An 18,858-nucleotide genomic window follows, 5' to 3' on the forward strand; every position below is an offset into this window, starting at 1 on the left:
CGCCGTTTCGTCACAGAATCGATTAACTCAGTAGCATAAAGGAGAATTTTAATACGAACGCTGGCGCCACAGACTCATGCATGTATTTTTGCACAAAACTGTGGAGGTCTTTGAATGGTGAGAGAAAGAGCATGGTAATAAATGTAGGCAAGGTGCCTCTTGGCGTGAGACTAGAGTAGTTTTAGGCCGTCACGCGTGGTTTGTGCTAGCGACCATTATATGACTGTTTTGTATTGCTGTTTTATGCTTCAAACTTGCGGAAATACAGATTGTTAGATGGCTATAAAGAGTATATGTCCTAGCATTAGGTAGCATAATTTCACTTTTTGTTTGACGAAGAGTGGTCTTTAAACTTAATTATGCGTGTTGCACCACATGGTCACAAAAAGTAACATAATGTGTAGTTTCTCAAACAATCGCAATTCATACCTAAATGAATTAAATGTGGCATTCTTGGTTTCGGTTCTTTTCTCAGTACGTTTACTACTGATTGTTTGGATTATGTTATCAGTATGGATAGAAATCAGACACACCGCTGGGGAGGTTGTGAAGCCCTTGATGAATGGAAGACGGCAGATGTAATACCAGCTTTTATAAAAGGATTAAGAACTGTATGTGATAGTTACCGACGTGTAACTCGTTGCAATGTTGAAACTTACTGGCAGATTAAAACTGTGTGCCCGACCGAGACTAGAACTCGGGACCTTGGACTTTCGCGGGTAAGTGCTCTACCATCTGAGCTACCGAAGCACGACTCACGCCCAGTCCTCACAGCTTTACTTCTGCCAGTATCTCGTCTCCTACCTTCCCAACTTTACAGAAGCTCTCCTGCGAAGCTTGCAGAACTAGCACTCCTGAAAGAAAGGATACTGCGGAGACATGGCTTAGCCATAGCCTGGAGGATGAATCCAGAATGAGATTTTCACTTTGCAGCGGAGTGTGCGCTGATATGAAACTTCCTGGCAGATTAAAACTGTGTGCCCGACCGAGACTCGAACTCGGGACCTTTGCCTTTCGCGGGCAAGTGCTCTACCATCTGAGATACTGGCAGAAGTCAAGCTGTGAGGGCCGGACGTGAGTCTTCCTACGTTGTAGAAATTATTAAAACCATCTCGCATTGAAGTAGGTGCCATATTTCGAACTTCTGTATGACTTTCCCAATCTTGCGAATTTTGTGTTCTTTTAACTTTGACATGCTTTTTTCGTTGTTTCTGCAACAAAGATCTGACCCGTTTTGTGCACCATGGGGAATCAGTACCATCACTTATTAATTTATGTGGTATATATCTCTCAATTTCTGTTGATACTATGTCTTTGAAAACATTCTACAACTTTTCTACACTTACATGATGAGATCGGAATGAGTGAATATTGTCTCTTGAAAAGGTGTTAAGAGCATTTTCATCAGCTTTTTTAAATAGATATACTTCGTGTTTCTTTTAGATGGTTGCAGGTGTTACGGCATTCAGCCTAGCAGAAACTGCCTTGTGGTCGCTAATCCCCGTATTCGTCACAAATGTGTGTGTGAAATCTTATGGGACATAACTGCTAAAGTCATCAGTCTCTAAGGTTACACACTACTTAACCTAAATTATGCTAAGGACCAACATACACACCCATGCTCGAGGGAGGACTCGAACTTCCGCTGGAACCAGCCGCACAGTCCATGACTGTAGCGCCTGAGATTGCTCGGCTAATCCCGCGCTGCTATTCGTCACAATACTCACTATTTGTCCAGGATTATTTGTAGCTTAAAGGTCAAGCATGCTTTTGCAACCATATACGTTTCGATTGGGCTTAATAGTTTAGTCCGATTGTCAGGTATAGCTTCTACCCATACTATTTCACACTAACTATCTACTTCAATTTCGCTACAAGGCAAACTACTTATGACAGCAATAAATACTCCACCACCAACTGCATTTAATCTATCCTTTCTGAACACTGTTAGATCGTTTGAAAAAATTTTCACTGAATTTATTTCCGGCTTTAGCCAGCTCTCTGTACCTACAGCTGTTTGAGCTTGAGTGCTTTCTATTAGAGCTCGGAGCTCTGGTTCTTTCCCAACACAGCTACGACAGTTTACAACTACAATTCCAATCATTTCTACAACTACCTTACTGTATTTTACCTGGCCACTTTTAGACGGACGTCCGTTCTGTGCTTCCCTGAGACCGTCTAACCTAAAAAACCGCCCAGTCCCTTCCACACATCCCCTGTTACCCGTGTAGCCGCCTCCTGAGTGTAATGGACTCCTGACCTATTAAGCGGAACCCTGAAACCCATCACCCGATGACGCAAGTCAAGGAATCTGCAGCCTGCACGGTCACAGAGCCGCCAGAGCCTCTGGTTTAGTCCCTCCACTCGACTCTGCACCAAAGGACCACAGTCGGTTCTATCGACGATGCTGCAGATGGTGAGCTCCGCCTTAATCTCGGAAGCAAGACTGGCAGTCTTTACAATTTCCGCTAGCCACCGGAAACCAGACAGAATGTGCTCCAATCCCAAGCAACACACGTCATTGGTACCAACATGAACCACCACATGCAATTGGCAGCACCCTGTACTCTCCATAGCATCCGGAAGTACCCCTTCCAAATCCAGAATGATTCCCCCCGGAATGCTCACGGAGTGCACACTGGCTTCCTTCCCCTCCTTGGCAGCCATATTCCTAAGGGACCCCATTACGCGCCTAACGTTGGAGCTACCAGCTGACCCACCCTCTGTGAATGCCCAGACGTTGCTGGGCGAGAAACTCCCTCTGGAACGAGGTGGACGACGGCATCCGGCTTAGAGACATCTTCAGCCACAGATAACGACAGACACCTGTTCGTCAAACGAACCGGGGAGTCCCCACGATCGGCCCCTCAGAAAGATTTTCGCTGCCTGCCAGACTTTGGAATGATCCCTCACTCGACCACGGGTGAGGGGTCAACCTCAGTGCAGGCAGCACCCGGGGCGGTCACAGCAGTGGACCAATCGGGCGACACGTGGGACACGCTCGACGTCCCTCGCATCGCATCGCATCGCATTCGATCCCCCACAGTGACGCCCCTTGGCAGAAGCCTCAAGCTGTGGGATGGAAGCCAAAGCAGCCTAGAGTTATGAGCGAGGCGTCGCCAACTCATCTCGCATCTGTACACAACAATGAGAGTTCCTATCCATAACTGCAGTAACTCCTGTTTGAAGCTCGTAAAAATGTGCAAGAAACGAACGGCGTACTCGCCTTAAGAGCAGCGGGAAATAGAAGTGCTCTCTCACTGACAGTCTATCCGAAACTGAGTAGTTCTAACCAAAGCCTGTACAATGTAATTTACTCAAAAATATTAAATTATCACTTGAGAGCAATAGCAGATGCATTCCTGTGGGAAGGGCCAGGTCTATTTATTAAGGGACGCTCCTGAAACGGCAACATTTCAGCATTAAAAATATTTTTAGGAACCGCGACACTAAGTCAATGTGGACACAGGCTTTTCCATAATTCGAGAAAGCCTTAGATTGTGGACAGTAACGGAAGAAGAAGCTATTAGCTAAACTCGATGCTATATGCAGGTGATTGAACCTTAAGACTGTAAAGTGCAGTAAACGTACATCTTCAAATGAAAAGAGAAGTACGCTCAGCATTCGCCGCAATATCATCTGTCTGTTCTATTGCAGATCTTCATTTCAGCTAACGGAGTAGCTACCATAAGTGCATTATGTGCAGTTACGTAGGCTCAACGTAATTTTAAAAATACGTATTTCAATATAACTTAGGCACATGCAGCCATTTGTCCAACGAATGCTTGTGCATGTCTCAGAAATATTGTGTTTTATTATAATTAACTTGATTCTATGTGACTATTACTCTATAACGCACAGATGATATATGCACTGTTAGATGAAATCTAGATCTGTAATAAAAAATATACACTGAATCGCCAAAGAAACTGGTGTACGCCTGCGTATTCAGATACAGAGATATGTAAACAGGCAGGATAAGGCGCTGAGGTCGGCAACGATTATATAAGACAAGTGTCTGGCACAGTTATTAGGTTGGTTACTGCTGCAGCAATGGAAGGCTATCAAGATTTAAGTGAGTTTGAATCTGATGTTATATTCGAGGCACGAGCAATGGGACACACGATCTCCGAGGTAGCGATGAAGTGGGGATTTTCCCGTACGACTATTTCACGAGTGTACCGTGAATATCAGGAATCCGGTAAAACATCAAATCTGCGACATCACTGCGGACGGAAAAAGATATTGCAAGAACCTGACCAAAGAGGAATAAAGAGAATCGTTCAAAGTGACAGAAGTGCAACCCCTTACGCAAATTGCATTTCATCTTGGTGTAACAATTTTAACTGCCTGTAGTGTATTCATAGTCAATGTTCAGCATATACGGGGAACACGAAATAAAACCTTAACTAATAGACAAGGAAAGAGCCAAAGTTAAAGTTATACAAAACTGTAGGTGCGTCTGCCTTCCTGTATGGCAGTGAATCTTGTGCCGAAGAAAAATGAAGGAATCAGCATACAGTTAGGTGAAATGATATTCCGAAGATTTATCAGCAGGTGCTCAAGAAGGTATAGTACAAGAAATGACAATATAGGAGCAGGATTATAAGTATATCATTTAAACGACAGTGTTAGATTTTTGGGAGATGTAAAGAAAACGTTTTAAATTAATAGAAGAAAAAAAGAAACCAATTCTTTGTATACAAGTACAAGCCTTCAGGACAAAGAGAACGAGTAACCGTTGGTCGTAGTAATGTGAATTTGGAACAGGCCTGATGCCTAAAGAAAATGAAGACGAAAAAGAAGATTCAAATGGTTCATATGGCTCTGAGCACTATGGAACTTAACATCTGTGGTCATCAGTCCCCTAGAACTTTGAACTACTTAAACCTAACTAACCTAAGGACATCACACACATCCATGCCCGAGGCAGGAGTCGAAAAAGAAGAAATCAATGTTTTTACAGGTATCAACAGACATGGGTAGCAACATGACAATCTGATTTACAAAAAGTAATGCAGTTTGAACTTCTGCACAAATAACAGCTGATTTCTACCTGACAGTTTCATCAAACTCGGTGAAATGAAATCAATGGATTATGAAAATAAAATTAATTACGATGCCACGGCAGGAAATAATGTAAGCGAAAAAGTAAGAAATTCTTAATCACTAATATAACAAAAGTGCCCACCGTCTCGTACCATTCAAAAACGGTCAACTTTGCACTAGATTATCAGAGCATGCTGCCAAGCCAAACTCAAGTTTTCATTGCATTTAATGTTCCCACTTGTGGTATTCGAACTTCATTGCCACAAACCTCCTTGTAGCAATCCTGACATGTACACATAGAGAATAAACTGAATCCTTCCACGCCATTTGGTATCGTTTGCCACAGCCACAAATTTATCAAAAGGTAATCATTTTCCATCTTGGCTCTATTTCACATGTTTAGCTGATTCCGGCGATATGGCGCACTTCAAGTGCTCACTCGTAACCTCGTGATTTTATGTAGTCATTCGTCATACGTCATACGTCTTCCATATAATTATTTACCTGTTGTCTTTTCACATCATTTCCATAAAAATCAGGCCCTTCACTTGTGCAACATGTACGTAACTGAATAATTAATAATGATGAAACGGGTCGGTAGCGGAAAGATGTAAACTATGTATATTGGTTGGAGGAGAAATCTGACGCTGGGAAACGAATCTTCGAAAGGTACTGAAAGTCCTGACAATCAATATGGTAATAATAACAGAAACTGGAGGAAGCTATTTGACGGTGCATTATAATATGATGTGGTGTTGCGTACCCAGGATCAAGATGTTACAACTATAGCTGGCCAGATTAAGACGTAACAGGTACGTGGCAGAAAGAACGTGTATTTGAACTGAAAGCAATGGAAAAAGTAAGAATGCGTACAAAACAAAAGGCACACTTCCAGAATAAATATAACTTGTTTAGTTACAAATGAATGAATGAATGACGCTGTTATTTATGTATATGATAAATCGGCTGGCAGCAGTGAAAGCAGTGACCTTGCAACCCCTGGGAAGACTTCTGCTGCTTCTCGGGAAACAAAAGAATGAAGACGAGCAGGTTGTCACTTTGCCCGGCACTGTTGGACATAAAACTCTCCGTACCGTAAAACGGGATGAACAGGATCACTTTTCATGTTCAAAGATGTGTTTCTCCTCAACCAATTAATGTAAAGCGATGAAACAAAAGCCACTTTATGTGTCTTCATCCAATTCAAGTTTTGAATCCAATTCAAGGCTTTCTCTCTATCGTTTATGACGAATTTTAATAATTTCTTACATGATCCTATTGCTCTGAAGGTCGGGGTGAAGAGGATCAGCCATAGTATTTTCCAAAATTATGCCATTAAGAAGCTTTTTTCATGATTGCGAAATAGAAAAAAGAAGTGTACATGCGATTATTATTATTTTATTGAAAAAAATTACATTTTAAGTAGAAAACTTAAAATGACGGTAAAACTTATTTTAAAAACATGGGATCCACAAAAAATGTGTGTTGACTCCCTTGAATGTTAGTGACTTCTATCTTTCTCTCCACTTGTATTGGGGTCACCTCACATACATCGTGCCCGTCCGGGAAAACAAAGTGTTCTTTCTCCCAACCCTTTTTCGAAGGCACTTCACAGACATTGCTGACTCAGTTACAGTGACAGTTGTGCCTATTAACCTCCTGTGTCTCTAATTGTGTCAAATCTAACAATGACAAAGTCACCAGGCTAAAGTTCAGAAGGCGAAATGATTTCATATCCACTGATTGTACTTGTGCCCTTGCCTGGGTTATCACGTTCTTTGGTGGACAGATTTGGTGAGCCGTTATCTCCAGAAACATCATCACTCTTGTCTGAGGAGCCACTCTTTTCATCATCAAGGAAATCATGTACTGACACAATTTTCCCAGCTTGCACTGGAACCCTGGTTCGCCGTTGTCTCGCAGTCCTTTCAGCGCTCCCTCGAAATTCTTGAAGCAATTCTATGAGGGCTCCATCAACATCCTGTGGATTTTCGGGTCCTCCACCCTCACCTTCAACACCAGGAACTCTGCTAATTACTCTCTCGGGATTGAACGGCAGAATCCCACATTTCTCGAAACCAGCGTGGATGTTTCTTTCGGTATTTACTTCCAGAGTCCTCAAAAGCTGGTTTAGTAATCGGAGCCGGCCGCAATGGACGAGCGGTTAAAGGCGCTACAGTCTGGAACCGCACGACCGCTACGGTCGCAGGTTCGAATCCTGCCTCGGGCATGGATGTGTGTGCTGTCCTTAGGTTAGTTAGGTTTAAGTAGTTCTAAGTTCTAGGGGACTTATGACCACAGCAGTTGAGTCCCATAGTGCTCAGAGCCATTTGAACCATTTTTTTTAGTAATCGGGGGAAAATATACTTTGGAATGGTGGTCTCCTTATGACCGGAACCCAGCTTCCATTTTTGGAGAATGATTCGCCAGCTGGTCTTCAACGAACAAAAAAATGCCACGTCAAGAGATTGAGTGAGATGCGTAGAGCTTTGGGAAGAAGAAGGGTTCTTACACCATTCTCTTAACAAGCCTTGACTGAACCCACTGAAAAATGAGTGGAAAGGTTGTCGCCGATTAAAATTTTGGGGTCTTCTAACTTCTTATAATAAGGCAAAACGATTATGGTAATCCAGTCCTTAATACACTGAGCATCAAACCACCCACTTTCACTTCTACTAAATCTGGTATCTTTGGGAGCACCAACCATCCATGAAACATACAGCTGCTTTGAGCGATAAACAACATACAAATGCAGCAGTTTTCCATTTGCTGCATCAGCAAACATAATTGACGTTGCTTCTTTGGAGGTATTCATGACTCTCTCAGGATATTTTGATCCTCTTTTCGTAATCACTTTCGCATGTCCCAGATCATCTTTTAAGTGCGTTTCATTGATATTTACAATATTACTTTGGGGATAATCTTTAATTTCCTTCCCCAAATTATCAAAATTTTCCCGCAGGACAGCTTTCGACACAAAAGCACGTTCCCTGTTTATGTTCTGGCACAGTCGTGCCTCTTCAGAAAGCTACCAGTGAATTCATGACCAGGTAAGTTATTTTTGAATTTTCTAACAGCTCTATCTCTCTGGTCCAAAAATCCTTTGGCAAACAACCCCAAAGTCAACCGGTGAAAGGGATAGCCCCACTAGGCACAAATAGCGAGCCTGTCCACAATCAACACCTCTTCATTTGTGAAGATTGCATTCTTAATCCTCAAATGTCGGAGGAGAACTGTGTACAGAATGCTGAAATTTCTGACAGCTTGCCTACTGCTGCTCCCTCCTTTAACAGCAGCAATGGCTTGGGCCAATTCATCCTTGCTTCTCTTTGTGTAGGATTTCCCACGAGGATCAGAAATGTAATTTCTGGGCATTTTAATCAGTCTGGAAATTAAATAGAACGAAACATTCAAAGCACATGCAGGTAGTATCCCATTAATCAAATGTAAGCCCCACTACAGTGTTATTTTATACTGATCCTATTCACACCATTTTTTTAAAAAATTGCGTTCGTTCGAGCGAAATAAAATGAAATCAAGAAATATATTTAATACTCACCAAAATCAAAGGAGCACCTGAATTCGGAACACAATTCTCGGTAGAAGCACTGATTTTTATGATACACAACTCCAGACCACACACCACTCTATACCAAGTTTTTGGAACATGCATAAACATGGGAACCGCCGCCCTCATGTTTTCAGTGCTCTAGAAGATAGAGTAGCCACTCTTGAAACGTAAAATGTTCGTGAATTTTAACTATCAAGAACAGTCTTCATCACAAATTATTTAATCCGGTGACTGGTTTCGACCACAACTGTGGTCATCTTCAGACCAATGAGTAAGAACCTCCTTCTGGTGGTAAATCTGGTGATTTATCACCAGAATTAGGTCCTTACTCATTGGTCTGAAGATGACCACAGTTGTGGTCGAAACGGAATAAATAATTTGTGATCAAGACTGTTTTTATAGTAAATATTTGTAACAACATTGATCACTGCTGACTCCCACAATTTATTCAAAGGTAATTAGTTCTGAATGTGTTCCTCAAGGGCAATACTGCCGATTGACGCACTGGTTTCCATATTTTATTGCGAACTTCTGTAGTTTCTATTGTTGTAAAGTTTATCATTCAGAATTGATCCTATTCACCCTGATCCTATTCATCCCATTTTACGGTATCTTTCTGTTTCTCCACGCCGACAACAGCACCTCCTAAAAAAAAAGATTGGTTATTTATTAAAACTGCTGGCAATTGGCAATCGAGTCGGTCAACTACCTACAGACATAAGGTTTTTTTCCAGAGTATGACCAGTGGCTGGGACAAATGCACAACAGGAGAAAGTGAGAATGAAATAGCGTGTTCAACAAATCGGTATAATAAATATCCAGAAATGTGGAACGTAAATTCATTGTATTGTTCGATAAACAGTGAGACTTTTTCAGACAGGTAAACACTAACAAAATACCGTACCGTTTACTGTACATAGCAAGTACCGCATCTTGATGATTCATGGGGATCCCTAGAGGAAATTCAGTCATAAACTGTAAATAAGGCCTGTTCCTATCGCTAACACAATAGTCACTGATCGTAACCATAGTCTGCTGATGACTTGAAGACCACCTGAACAAGTTGCAAAACCAATTCCAATGGCCGCAGTACTGGTAAGTGATTAGAAAGAGGAAGAGTAGACATATGGCGGTGGACGGGAGGAGAGGTGGTTGTGAGAACTCATATGGGAAACTGAGCTTCCAGCAGACGTTGTTAACTACCTTGGAAGCGAAGCTGGAGAGCAGACAGCAACATGTAGCATGGGGGCAGCTACGGCGGCAGTGAACTGCTCGTGACATAGCGACGTGGTTGGTCAATTTAATATTCCGTAATTTATGGTTTAGCTGCGTCTGAGCAGGCTGGTAATACCTACTTTAAATAATGTAAAAGGTATTCGTATAAAAGGCACCTTTTATCAGAAACTATTGGGAACAAAAATTTGTATAAACTATGGCTTGCAGTTTATACATTACTTATCACTTCACTAAAAGGAATTCTAAATATATTGATTAGTTTTAGGATAGGAATTATTTTTGTAAAAAATGGACATAATAATAAGATACTGTTTACATTGTTCTACGTAAGTAAGGCTCTAACTTCTTTGGGATCTACAAACTAAGAAAACACCCCTGTCTTAAAATATGCACAATACTCAGACTAGTGTATTCTGTAATTTTGAACAAAGTCCGGCAAGCCGACGGTGAGAGAAAATACACTTTATTCTTAAAAAATAAAAGTTACGGGAAACAGCCTTTAAATTTTTCACTGGATTCCAGGTCCAAAAGTGAGTTGTATGCATCCTGTTCCATCTCATCTTGCAATGTCGTTTTCCCTGATCGTCCACATTGTCTTGCTCTTGTTTCAAGGTCTCTGGCAGCGTTTCCTGATACCCTAACTCTCTCCTTACGTAAATTTAACGTTTGTTTCACTGTGAAACAGACGACAGGCAACAGTTTGCAACAGTCGTTTCAGGGCTTCACACCTTGCAAAGTTTCCTTCATTGAACGTTGTCAGTGCATCTAAGACCCCCAAATACAGTGTACTAATTGACTCAAACGCTGTCTTGGGAATTCTGGCCCAGACTACGCTGTTGATAGGATCGGGGTGTGCCCATGAAGATAATTTTTCAACAGACTTACATACGACAAACATTTGAAACTTTCTTTCAGACCCTCTATATGGAAAAAAGGTACAGCTGTTTTGTGAATAAATTTCTCACAATTTTCCTGTATTTTATTTTATTTTCACCATGAATCCTGGAGGGCATAGGCCATGAATTGGTTTGTCATCTGTTGAAGAGAGGTAAAACGTAACTGCCTATACAGCTTTCCTCATGTCTTCTACGGTACTAACGTATTGCCTGATGACGATGCCATAATAATTTTGTAATTTACACATGACCGATTCTGTGAGTCTGTTCTTACTATCCAGTCCTCTGCTGCCTTCCATTTTCTTTTCTTTGTTTCCAGTTTGCCGTCGTCGCAGCCTTGTATCTACCAACTTTTGTACATGCATTCCAGTTTAGTGATAGTTACATTTTCTCCATACGGCTTCTCTTTCTCAACTGATTTAAAGGCTTTTGAACCCCCGCTTTTGAACGATTGATGAATCTTACCTTGTTCAATGGGAAATGACTGGAAAATGGTCACGGGCAGACAGTGTTTGTATAAAAGGTTTAGTAAATGATATACAGGGTCTCTCACTTAACTCTGCTATCTCAAATATCTCTGGAACAACAATACATATTCAAAATCAGTTTTCATCAGCATGAACGTACGGCAGGTAAGGAAACCAAATACTATGCGAAATTTTAAAAAGTAAACAAATACTATTTTCGACATAAACCTGTGTATTTTTAAATGGGCAACCCCTGTTATTTCGTATGATATCAATAGCATGAAAAATCACAAAAGTAATGGCTTTGGTTGCATTGAATTACATCAATTACATCTCGAGAAATAGCGAAACGAAGTTGAAGCTTGAAATAAATGAAGTGCACAGATAGCGCACGTGCTGAGACTCAAGCGTGCACCTCACGCATCCAGTAATCGTAATGTGATTGACGTACTGCGTCAATGGAGTGTTAATGTATGGTGTGGTATAGTCTGACAACACATCATTGGTCCATATTTCTTTGATGGCACTGTTAAAGAGGGATTGCTTAGCCCCTTCTTGAACTGTACCTTATTTGAACCGGTCCACCTCTCATAATGTGTCAAATAATGCGTTCTGAGAATGATGGAGGTCCTCCACACAACGTTTATTGTTGCGAAATAACAATTAGAGTTACAATTAGTGGTAACACACTTGTTTTCACGTTTCTAAACCTCATACGTTCTGAAATATGTGGCTTGTAAAGGATATAAATGGCGTCACATTTTCTGACGTAATGCATCGCATGTAGTTTTGTGCTCAGAGCAGGGCTTGCCTGCACTGGCGCCTGTATTCTGCCGTAAACGTACCAATATCACCACGGCACTCTTTACCTTCAGTGTACAAGTGGCTCCTAATCTGGTCTGCTGAACTGCTCTCATACTGTAACGTAATTCACATAAGTTGCCACATGAAAACCTGTTTTCTTGTGGCTTCTTACATTTGCCATCATCTTATCTATATGCTGGCCTTCAGTAATGAATAAAAACTAGATATTATTTTAATTTCTGGCGAATGTTACAGATATGCGAACCGTAGCTGTGACGCTGTATGCTGAACGCTTCCCAGCTCGGCGGTGTCCATCACGTCGAACCATTGGCAACATCTGCAATACACTCACGGAAACAGGAAGCTGGATTCCCACAAAACGTCGATATACAACGTCAGCGACTGGTAATGGAAACGAAATTGCTGTTCTGGCTGCTGTTGCGCTCAATCTTCAGGTGCGTGTACAAGAAATTCCACGAGGAGTAGGAATTAAGCCACAGTAGTGTGAGCAGAATCTTGCATCGGGGTTTCATCCGTCCCATATCTCACTGCTCCAAGAACTGTACGAGAATGACTTTGACACCTGCATTTCATTCTGTCGTTTTGCACGTTAGCAGTTGCAAGGTAATCGAGTATTCTTTGCAAATACGTTGGTTACGGACGAGGCTTCATTTACAAATCATGGTAATGTGAATCTGCGGAACATGCACTACTGGTCCGTGAAAAATCCTCACTGGATTCGCCAAGTTGCTCATCAACGACAGTGGAGTGTCAATGTTTGGTGCAGTATCATTGTTAACTGTATTGTAGGTCCCTATTTTTACCGTGGAACATTGAATGGACAGCGATATGCATCATTTTTTCAACACACAGTAGCGATCCTCATGGAGGATCTAGGATTGGAAACTCATCTATCAATGTGATTCCAACATGACGGATGTCCCGCACACAATGCAAAAGTTGCCAGAGACGTTCTAGATGCGACATTTCCTAATAGGTGGATGGAGCGGGGAGGTACTTTGCGATGGCCAGAACGGTACCCTGAATTGACGCCATTAGATTTCTTTCTCAGGGGCGCAGGGAGAGACAGACTGTATCAAGAATCCCCAACGACAGTAGAGGATATGCAACATCGTATTACTGCGGCGTGTGCGGCAATATCCGTAGAAACTCTAAAATCTGTGCAACACTCTTTCTTTACCCGTCTGAAAACGTGTACTGATGCAAACGGAGGGCACTTCGAACATATGTTGACGTGACACAGTTTCATTGGTCAAGATGTGGGTGTATTTTCTCTGCTGGATGTAATGCACAACAATACAGTTTCTGTGGGCTACAGGGCACTAGTAAATGCGCTTAGAAAAGTGAATTCAAGTGAGGTAACCCAAATTGTAGCTCTAATTGTCATTTCGCTAGAATAAACTTACATTTACTATTTGAAAAACGTAACTTTGCGTTGGATGTGTTACTTGTTTATTTTTGTGGATTGTGCATACCTTCCCACTGTGTAAGCCCCAGACATAGACAGCGTGAAGTGCACGCTTGAGTTTGAGGACGTACGCTAGCTGTGCGATTCATTTATTTCAAGCGTCAACTTCGCTTCGCAATTTCTCGGGATGTAACTGACGTATTGCGATGCTACCGACGCAATTATTTTTGTGATTTTTCATGCTATTGATTGCATACGAAATAATAGGGGATGTCCATTTAAAAATACACAAATCAGTGTTGAAAACAGTATTTGTTTAAGAATTAAAATTCCGCATAGTATTTGGTTTCCTAAGCCCCGTCCGTACGTTCATGCTGGTGAAAACCGTTTTTGTATATCTATAGTTGTTCCAGAGATATATGAAGTGGCAGGGTTAGGTGATACACCCTGTATATTAGAGGGTAGGGGAAATTCTGTACATTAAGATCAGTGAGCCCTTCAATAGCCAGAGGAATGCTGACACTCTCTGCTCACCATAACTTTCTAAGCTTTAGTATCAACCTGTGTCGAAAAACAGACCTAGAAGGAAGCTGTAGACAAACAGCTCACTAAAATTCCATCCTCATTGTTCTACACAGGACGACTCGTTCTCAGGAAGACTGAATGCGAAACAAGCGCATAGTGAGGGTGAGCCGCGGTGTGCTCACACACTTATTAGCTCACTTTTCCAACAACAGGAGGCTGCCCAAGTTTGCAAACTACCAACTTTCTACCACCAATTGTGGCAACGTCTCCAGTCACCAGTTGGATGTTTCTGGGAGAACGGAGGGGAGTGGGGGGGGGGGCGTCCGTTGGAACTGCATCCTGTTGCGACCCTATGTACATGAGGGAGGGGAACCATAACGAAGTAGCTCCGTTCAAATGACCAGCGGCAGCTTTTAACTGGACGCTATATTGTGGATTTAAAGTAAGGAATCACTGACTAATGTAATCGAACTGGGACTTTGGACGCAGTGACCCCTCCACCTGGGGATGTTATTTAAGGCTCTCATTTCAAAATCCAACGACATCCAAGATTTAAAATTCGACCATACACTTGTGTTGAATCTAAACTAATACAATACAAAATTTAAATTATATAACTATCTCCCTATGATATTAAATAATTGAAAACTACAGTCATTCATTATAAGCTGGTGTAATGACTGACTTAAGCTAAAAATCCGTTTAATCGTACTGTGCGAAGTCTAGCAACGTTTTGTGGTATGCTTTTTACGACAAATAGGAAAAATTGTTACAGATGCTAATGAGAAACAAGTGACAGATTTTTGCGTTGCACCTGACAAAAGTACACTCGTACGTACAATGAGAGGTTCGTCACTTTGCTCTGAGAGAAGACTGACTGGATACTATAGCACGTAAAATATTAGCTAATTTTGTTATAAAATAGCTAATAAGAGTTACTTATTTCTATAGAGTCTATTTCGACAGGAATTTCATGAGTATTTACAACTGTATCTGAACAACAACGTATCACTGGAACCAAACTCAAGTCCGCCAGAACAGCCCATGAAGACCCAAAGATACTGACCTGCCGCCGTGTCATCCTCATTCCATAGACGTCACTGGAGGCGGATGTGGAGGGCATGTGGTCAGCACACTGCTCCTCCGGCCGTATGTCAGTTTACGAGACTGGAGCCGCTACTTCTCAATGAAGTAGCTCCTAATTTTGCCTTACAAGGGCTCAGTGGAGCCGGCCTGCCCACAGCGCTAGGCAGACCGGATGGTCACCGATCCTAATGCTAGCCGAGACCGATGGCTCAATAATCTGACGGGAACCGGTGTTACCACGTTACCACGGTGGCAAGGCCGCTGGCAACGTATCACGTAACAGAGGCAAAATACAAGTCTCTCGCACACAGTACTTCTAACAGTAGATTTCACGCAGAATGCTGCCTAATACGTTGAACACATAGCTGACCAACTAGGAGACGATGCTCTCTTGTAAATCGACTATCACGGAGCGAACTTAGCGGTACTGTACTCGACCGTAAGTAAAAGAGCGTTTGTGGTGGCTTAGCGAAACATTTGGGTACATCGGTGTAGCTCATTCTTCAACGCGACTTGCAGCGACTGTCTTCCCTTGTGGTCGCCTTGCGAGGTACCAGCTATGCTTGTGCACATCGTTCTTGGGATAACAGCACATTTATAGCTTTAGTAACTTGGGAATTAATTACAGATAGAAAAATAATAGACATAATAATAGATAGGTTACTACACACATCGAAAAAGCTTTGCATCACTTTGGTTCCGAAAGTTCCCGAACCTCTACAGAAAATTGGAAAACAGGTCAACATAAACATCATTTCCGCTCTTTTTATTGCTGATGAAAACCACACATTGCATGTTGTAGCACCACATACCGAGACCTTCAGAGGTGATGGTCCAGATTGCTGGACATACCGGTACTTCTAATACCAAGTAGCACGACCTATTGCATTGATGCATGCCTGTGTTCGTCATGGTATACTATCCAGAAGTTCATCAAGGCACTGTGGGTCTAGATCGTCCCACTCCTCAACGGCAGTTCGCCGGAGACCCTCAGATTGGCTGGTGGGTCACGTCGTCCTTAAACAGCCCTTTTCAATCCATCCCATGTATGTAAGACAGGGTTCATGTCTGGAGAACACGCTGGACTCTCTAGTCGAGCGATGTCGTTATCGTGAAGAAAGTCATTCGCAAGATATGCACGATGGGGTTGCGAATTGTCGTCTATGAAGACGAGAGCCTCGCCAATATGCTGCCGATATGGCTGCACTATCGGTCGCAGAATGACATTTCCGAATCGTACAGCCGTTACGGCGTACGTCGGCCCCACATAACGCCACCCCAAAAGAGCAGGGAGCCTCCACGTTATTGCACTCGCTGGACAGTTTATCTAAATCTTTCAGCCTGACCGGGCTGCCTCAAAATAAGTCTCCGACGATTGTCCGGTTGAAAGCGTATGCGACACTCATCGGTGAATAGAACGTGATGCCAACCCTGAGCGGTCCATTCGGCATGTTTTTGGGCCCATCTGTACCACGCTGCATGGTGTCGTCGCTGCAAAGATGGACCTCGCCATGGACATCGGGAGCGAAGTTGAGCATCATACAACCTATTGGGCACAGTTTGAGTTGTAACACGACGTCCTGTGGCTGCGCGAAAAGCATTATTCAACATGGTAGATTTGAGGTCAGGGTTCCTCCGAGCCATAATCCGTAGGTAGCCGTCAACCACTGCAGCAGCAGCCCTTGGGCGGGCTGAGGGAGGCATATCAACGACAGTTCCTGTCCCTATGTATCTCCTCCATGTCCGAAAAATATCGCTTTGGTTCATTCCGAGACGCCTGGATACTTCCCTTGCTGATAGCCCTTCCTGGCACAAAGTAGCAATGCGGACGCGATCGAACCGTGGTGTTGACCGTCTAGGCATGGTTGAACTATATACAACACGAGCCGTGTACCTCCTTCCTGATGAAATTATTGGAACTGATTGCCTATCGGACCCCCCACCGTCTAATATGTGCTGCTCGTGCATGGTTGTTCACATCTTTGGGCGGGTTTAGTGAGATCTCTTAACAGTCAAAGGGACTGTGTCTGTGTTACAATATCCACAGTCAACGTCTATCTTCAGAAGTTGTGGGAACCGGGGTAATGAAAAACTTTTTTGATGTGTGTATACGTTGAAATTCTTGAAAACACTGTGCTGTAGCTTAATTGAACTACCCTACGTATTCAACTGCTGAATAATATCACATTGTGCACTAGGAATCTCGCACTGAATCTCCACTCCCTGCTACTCCCAGAATTTAAAATAGTGTATTTCAGTCAGCATAAAGAAAATAGAGCTGTGAAGGCAGCAGTGAACGATATCATGGCGTTGCGGTTCTAGACGCTACAGTTCGAATCCTGCCTCGGGCATGGATGTGTGTGATGTCCTTAGGTTAGTTAGGTTTAAGTAGTTCTAAGTTCTAGGGGACTCATGACCACAGCAGTTAAGTCTCATAGTGCTCAGAGCCATTTGAACCATTTTTTTTAACGATATCAGTTGAGGCGAAAAATTGAAGCGACTGTGCGAAGCCGTCTCTCGGAGAGAGCGAGACCAGCTGTACTGCGCGGGGCTGACGAGCCATTGGACGTGACGGCCAGTAGCGGACGGCGCAACTGCCCGCTTCCATCGAAATGCCAGAAACGAAATACGCGGCGCCCAATTTTTGCAGGGCGCTTTCGGCCGGTAATCCCGGCCGCGGCTGTGTGGCTGCGGAGCCTTTAATCGGCCGGCCGGCGCGCCTCATATCGGGAGATTTCCGGCGGCTAATGCAGTTTCTGGGCGCCGTCGGTGGCCGCCCCTCCTCGCTCTCCCCACAGACTCCTCCGTCCAGGGGGCCTAAGCCGGCGCTATTGCTTGTCTGGCAGGCGAACTGCCTTCTACGGGAGGAGGCTGCTGCGCCACTGGGACAGGACGACGCGACCCAGTCATCTGGTGTGACTCCGACCTGTTATTGTTTACCGTAAAATTGAAAAGGAAATGATAGTAAAGAAGAGTGGAACTCAATCTCTGGAGTTTTCCCAGCTACTGTGAAACCTAGTTGTGACTGAACTTAGTAAGTAATAAGGGTTAGAGATCCCATGTAACAATACGCGAAAATTATTTTCTCCCGGCGTATTGAAACGTCCCCTTAGAAAAATTATACATGACTGTGCTTTAAACTGACACACAATCTTTTTAGCGCAACGCAATCAGACTTTCAAAAAATGGTTCAAATGGCTCTGAGCACTATGGGACTCAACATATTAGGTCATGAGTCCCCTAGAACTTAGAACTACCTAAACCTAACTAACCCAAGGACATCACACACATCCATGCAAGAGGCAGGATTCGAACCTGCGACCGTATCAGTCCCGCGGTTCCGGACTGCAGCGCCAGAACCGCACGGCCACCGCGGCTGGCCAATCTGACTTTCAATAGTCCCTACAAGAGAATGGTCCTGACTAAATTAACCTATACGTTTGACAAATCACTTACCTCACAGAAACCAACGTTACTCAATCTACTGCAATACAGCGAGCGCCACTACTGCTAGCTAAATAAAATATTCAAACTACTGAAGGCACTAACTACTGATAGGCATAGTTAGCAAATGAAAGATTTTGGTAGAGAACAAACAATGTATTTACCTTAATAGTGTTCAAAAGTCATAATATATGTAGCAGTTCATGTCATCCCTTGTTACAAATGTACTGTCTTTGATGGACACACGTCCAGATCATCCGCTCTCAAAATTCCGCCATCTCTCTTCCCCACTGCTGGCGGCTCACCTCCAACTCCGCAACGCTACGCGCTGTTCACATCCAGCTGCCCAAC

Source organism: Schistocerca cancellata, chromosome 5 (assembly GCF_023864275.1).
Source record: "Schistocerca cancellata isolate TAMUIC-IGC-003103 chromosome 5, iqSchCanc2.1, whole genome shotgun sequence".
Lineage (NCBI taxonomy): Eukaryota > Metazoa > Arthropoda > Insecta > Orthoptera > Acrididae > Schistocerca > Schistocerca cancellata.